The sequence below is a fragment of the Haliaeetus leucocephalus genome, unplaced genomic scaffold, assembly GCF_000737465.1.
Source record: "Haliaeetus leucocephalus isolate CR32 unplaced genomic scaffold, Haliaeetus_leucocephalus-4.0 Scaffold262, whole genome shotgun sequence".
Classification (NCBI taxonomy): Eukaryota; Metazoa; Chordata; class Aves; order Accipitriformes; family Accipitridae; genus Haliaeetus; species Haliaeetus leucocephalus.
The window spans coordinates 5,120,456-5,126,559 of NW_010972698.1; positions in this window are offsets into that span (position 1 = coordinate 5,120,456).

Consider the following 6,104-nt stretch of genomic DNA (forward strand, 5'->3'; position numbering starts at 1 on the left):
CTCCCCGGCCGAGCGCGGGCTGGGGCGGCCTCGGCCCCGCGGCGGCTGCTTGGCTCTTGTTGACGGTGCTAACCTGAACCGCTTTGCGGAGGTTTTTACCTGACTTTTGAGTTTCTTCTAGCGCGATCTCGCTGCTTTTAAATCGGAAGGTAGGCGAATGGGGACGGGGCGGCGAAGGAAAGGCAGAACCGGCCTTAAACCGTATCCAGCATCACATCTGCTGACACTGATGAGATATGCTGCCCTAAATTTCCAAACTAATAAAATACGGTGTGCTGGAAGCATAGTACGTTTCACTTGTTTTCCTTTTCCCTGGCATGGAGCACCACACACACACACGAGATCAGTTAACATTTAAAGAGTAAACCCAAAACGTTTTTCTGCTCACATAACTTTTTCTTTCCTTTAGTGGTAATTATTCCTGAGCTCCAGATTGAAAGAGGCATGTCAGAATCACTTTCTACACATCGTATCTCAAGAATTTAGGATTGACACCTGATTTGAAGGAGCATCACTGAACAATAGTTAGCTCCCCTTTTCCACCAGCCTCTTGAGGGGGAAAAAAAAAAGGTTTTACATATTTTATCTCTTTATTAGCTGATCATAGTGTACTCTTAGGCCAACATAGTGGTTAGGATAAAGTCCTAGGTAGGTTTTCCCTATATTGTAAGGTATGCCCTGGTTGGCTGAACTTGGTGGGTTTTATTTAAGTCAATTTACAACTGAGCTTCTCTGCATTCTCTGGCATCTGGCTGGGTTCCCCAGATGCCTCAGTTATTCAGGTAAGTTTTTTTTTTTTTTTTTTAGGCTCATGGTTGTACTGTAGACATCAAAGCTTAACGATGTTACCTTGGCAAAAAGATCTGTCAGAATATCGATTGCTTGACTCTTCTGGGCCTGGGGAATCATTGCTTGTGTTTCAGGTAAAAATGTTACAAAACAGTGATTTTGGTTGGATCACTGTATGTCCAGATTGGCTCCATTCGGTGGAGCTAAACCCCAGTTCCACACTGTGATAGGAGAATACTGTCAGTTTGTATGTTCAGGTAGCTGTTGCCACACTAAAGGAACGTCACTCATCCTATCTTTTCCCACCTGGCTGCCTTTAAGGTATAAATAGGTGGACACTCGGGTTGTTATCACATACCAGAGATTAGAGGTCAGCTCAAAGTTTGTTTTACGTATCTCCTGTTTGCAGAATCAGTTGTGGCTTTCAGGGCTTCAGCAGTTGCCTGATCGTGTACTTCAGACAGATTTGAATGAGTTGCGATTCACTGCTTCAGCTGATGCTTCAGCAAATTGTTTTCCTGCTTGACTTCAGTGAGGTTCTTTCCAAGGCTCTGACAGAATGACTAATGTAGTTACAGATCTTGACTGGCGCTTTAATACATTTTCAACATTGCTTTTATCCAGCAGCAGATCAGTGAAGAGAAAGTTTAAGCAGCATGTAAAACATGTTATAAACCTGAAGAGACTCTTCTGCCTTCTGTGTTGCTTGAAGCTGTTGCTTTGTGTTAAAAGGGCTAAAATGGTATAGTAATGCATAAGATCTCACAGCAGCCATTGTTAAGTATTCTGGAGCTATATTAGAACTCATTTAGACATACATGTACTCCTGTAAACTATCCATCTCAAATTACTACAAGAAACTGTTTTTAAAAACTGCAGGAGATAAGTGTTTGAAGCCATTCCACCATGGGCTGGGAACCAGTCAAATGTCATAAGCAAGGAAGGGCCAGCCCTAAGATGGAGGTTGGGTGAGGAAAGCCAAGGGAGATGCTTAGCCACACGGTAGGAATGAACCAGGAGAACCGACTCCTCCAAGATCACCTCAAATGGCTGTGCATTAGTTTTGTATTAAAACGTGCAGTTACGTATGCACACAGAGTATCATCGGCCAGATTTCAGCTTTGAGCACTGGCTTGCTGTCCATTGAGATGTTCATTAGCTGCAGCTTCACCCCTTACTTCCTACCGATCCTTTGCAGTAATCTCTACCACGCTCTCAAACAATAGCAGCTTTTGAAACTACAGACCTGTGCCAGGATCTAAACTGCTGACAGAGCTGAATTGCTCCCCGGCTCGTTGCTTGTCTCGACAGACAGCTGATCCCCTGCTGTTTTCTGTTTGTCTTTCCTCGCTGCCTGCAGCTGCATTTGCCTTCTGATGCTCTTTCTTGCCTCCAAGGAAAGACATCAAACATAATGTTCTCACTGTGTGGTCCGAAATGTCCATGAGAGATTGGCTATTATCAAAACATATTTGATAGGAACTTTCTTCCAATTAATGCAAAATGTTTCAGCTGACACATGAATTGTCATCTCTTACAGTGACTGCTTGTTAATGATCACAAATGACTGTCCACTCTCTTGGAAACAGACTCATCTGTCTCTCTGTTAGGTAAGTGTGCAGCAGAGAGGCTGGGCTAGAGCAGTGCAGTAACATTCCGAGTGGGTAACCAAAGTTAGAGGTGAGCTATTGCAGACTTTTCTGGGCAGTTAAAACACCAGTTGAGCTATATGCCATATAGAAGGAACCCCTAATCAGAAGATACTGTTGAAATAATGAGAAATGCAGAGGTATGGTTGAACTGGGACAGTTGACTTTGTTGTCACATCACCCATGTATTTATGATGCTGAAGCTGCTGGAAAACACACAAGTTTTACCTGTCCATCTGACTCCATCAGGAGAGGAGGTCAAGTGAGTTTATGATCGAATAGCTGAACTCCCATTGATGCCAACAGAGACAGTGCAAGAAAAGGGCTTTTATGAAGAGGTCAACTATTACTGTTCTGTTACATACCTGGCACTTCCATTATTTCATTCAGCCCATAAAGTGCATAATTGAACAAACTTGTCTGCTGAGGTCTTCAATCCTATGGTTGGAAAAGGTTTGGGAATCCCTGTTCTAAAGTCATAAAATAGTGAGGTGGAGATTTTAGTTCACAGGTAGGTAAAGCCAGATTTCTTCATTCACTTCACAGGGAGCTGCTCAGCTGAGCATTTCTTTTGGAGAAGGATAGATTCTGGAGCCAAACTTTAGCCCCCTCATTTGAAAATTTTGCCCTGCATCCTCTTCTTCACTTTAGTTTCACACTCAAAATCTGGAATCTGGAAAGACGTGGACTCTTCATAGGTCGTGTGCATCTTGAGCAAGCGTGCACAGCCGCATCGGACACCAAAACCTTGTCACAGGGGTAGGCACTGGACAAAGGAAGAAAATTTTAAAGCCATCAAGAGATACAGTGTTATATTTTTAATACTAATTTCAAAACTGGGGTTGAAGTATTTACCTCTGAAAAAGTGTTCTCTCCAGTTGTCGGACAAAATGCTGGAATTACAAGATGAAATTGTATAGCCCACATTTTATAGGAGATAGTGCATAATATGCTCGTTTAGCCTTGAAATCTGTTGAATTGATTAACTATGTTAAACAATAGTTTTAAATCACTTTTCGCTCTTCTTTCATCCATGAGCACTGTCAAGGAAGAGCTTGGCATTGAAATAGCCATTATTTAAATGGTGCCCTCAAGCACAGGAAGATATATGAGACGCAAAAGATGTGTGACTCCAAAAGAACTTACCAACTTTGGACTGCTTTATAATTTCTTCAGTTTTTAATGTGTGTAGCTGAATGCAAAACTCATCTTATTCTCTGGGTATGCCAAATCAATCAAGTGAATGCTAATGTCCTGCTAGCTCCAGCAATTCAGCTGGAATTGAACTAGCAGAGACAATGCCCAGAGCTGAGCTGACATAATTGTGAATGGCTCCGATGCACAAATACAACAGAAAGAGAATAGGAACTAGACATTTTAATGTCAACTCTCTTAGAAGCACAGGAAAAAAAAAAAAGTCATCATTGCTCAGATAGAAACAGGAAAAAAAAAAAAAGCAGAGAGAGAGAAATCTTATTTTTCAAGCTCCCGAAGGAAAAAAAAGTGGAGATCAAAATAGAATTCTATCAGAAAGAATGGGTTCTTAATAGTCCTTTAAACTAAAATGCATGAAACAGTGATGAAGTGATTTTTGCTGCATCTTTAAGGAGCTTGCTTTTGTCAGTCTGAGGTTATTTGTAAAAGGGCCTCTGCAGAAAATTATGGTCTCAAATTATGTTTTTTCAGGCTCAGATTGCATGGGTAAGAAGCACCGTTGCGAGCAGCAGTGACAAAGACGGCCCCGTGGCACACAGAGAAGCCAGAAGGGGAACGCTGCTCTTCAGGCGCTGCCTTGATGTGATTTACGGACAGTTTGTGGAGCCTAAGCACAGGACTAGGTTTGTGGCTTGGTTTACAGGAGTTCTGCTCCAGTGTCTTAGAAAATCTTCTTTAGGCATTGCCTCAGTTTGGTTACCTGCAACCTGGAGATACGCAAAAGCTTCTTGCATGGTATTTATTGTAAAAGGGGTTATGGTGAGTAAATAGTCATTGTTACTAGATGGGAGGATCTGTGAAGTTCTGTTGATGTTAGCCCAATAAGGGAAGAGGAGGAAGAGGAAGGATGGAAATAGCAGAGCATTTGACAGGCCTGAATGTCAGTAGCTTCCATGAGATGCTTTCTTGTACCAAATGTTGGCATCCCTTTATTTCGTCAAGGAAATTGAGGTTTTAAAGTATCAGATTTTCTCCAAGCAGACATTTGCTTTCCTATACTGATGTTGAAACAGGAGGCTCCCGAGCTGTGTGTGCAGAAGCTGTGATTTAGCAGAGGGGAGATGTACCACGAACGTTGTACGTCGGGTCCTGGGGTGGGAGAAGAACCGTTTCGTCTTTAGCTGGTAGCTGAGGACCCATGAAAGAGGGAGCTTGTTCTGTGTAGGAGGGGATGCTGTCACTCTGGCACCGCGATCAGATGTAGAAGCTTTATGCTTTCTGGTGAAGCAGGGATGTGAGCAGTGCTAACAGCGCGTGCATGTGAGCAGGGAGCAGCGTACAACTGCAGGCAAAAGAGGAGAGCGCATAGGGCCTGAGATATTGGTGCATTTGAGATCAACGCGTCAGATTTTAGCCTCTTTCTCTTTCAAAGAGATGTTGACAGTGTCGAATTGTCTCGCAGGGCCTCAGCTTGGCCAGTCCTAGTGTACTGTCTGGTTTCTTCCAGTTTAGTTTGTAAATAGCAGGCTGTATTTAGACTCCTGACTTGCCCAGCCTTCTGTTACCGCAGCTACTGTGCTGCAGCCTTTAGCAGAGTCACTGCTGTCAACAACTAAGCCACAGCACTCCTGCGCTCTGCCTTTTATTGGCCTTTATGGATCCCTTTAGCAGATACAAAACCGCAAAGGTGCCACTGCTTCTTAGCACCGTGTTAGTATCTGCTACCGTGTGCCAGAGACGTAATCCTATGGGAGCGTGTCCCAGGGGAAAAGCACCTGGGGGATCCCTGACCCTGCGACGCTCAGCATTGCTCCTGGCTCCCTGCAGTGCTGGCATCGAGGATGGCCGTGGTGCGAAGCGAATATTTGCTCTGTTCACACCAGCTGCACCTCCTGTCAGTCCTTGATGGCAGGGGACAAGGCATTGTCACTGCGGCTTGGGGCAGCAGGTACAGATAAGGCGTCACACTTCCTAATTCCCAGAGGAATGAGGTCTCAGGTGGTAAATACAGTGGGGTCTGCTGAGGGGCAAGGGAGGGGATGCTACGTGCTGCAGAGTCTTCTCTGTTCCCCCCTCATTTCTATAGAGAGCTTCCATGTACTTCATACTCTCTATGTGGGACTTTTTTTTTTTTTTTTAATATGTGCGATATCTAACATGCTCATAATTCTGAGAGTACACTCATAGTTTCAAATGTTGATATGCTGGTACATGGATAACGGTGCCCTAGTTCTCACTCATATCTAAACGTCTACCTTCAGGTAAGAATAAAGCAGTAGCTGATTGTTGCAACTTTTTTCATCTGTGCTTAATTTTGCTAGCTCATTATTCTGAGGAATTTTTCTTGAGAAAAAAATTACATGTTTAGGTCAGTTATATCAGTACAAGAGGCTGTGAAGCTGCTATGAAGGAATAGAAAAATCTCTTTAGGAGCGTGAATTGTCAATGATGTACAGTATCTATTCACACTCTAAAAGATTGAATTAAAAGTGATAATTATGTGCTGTTTTT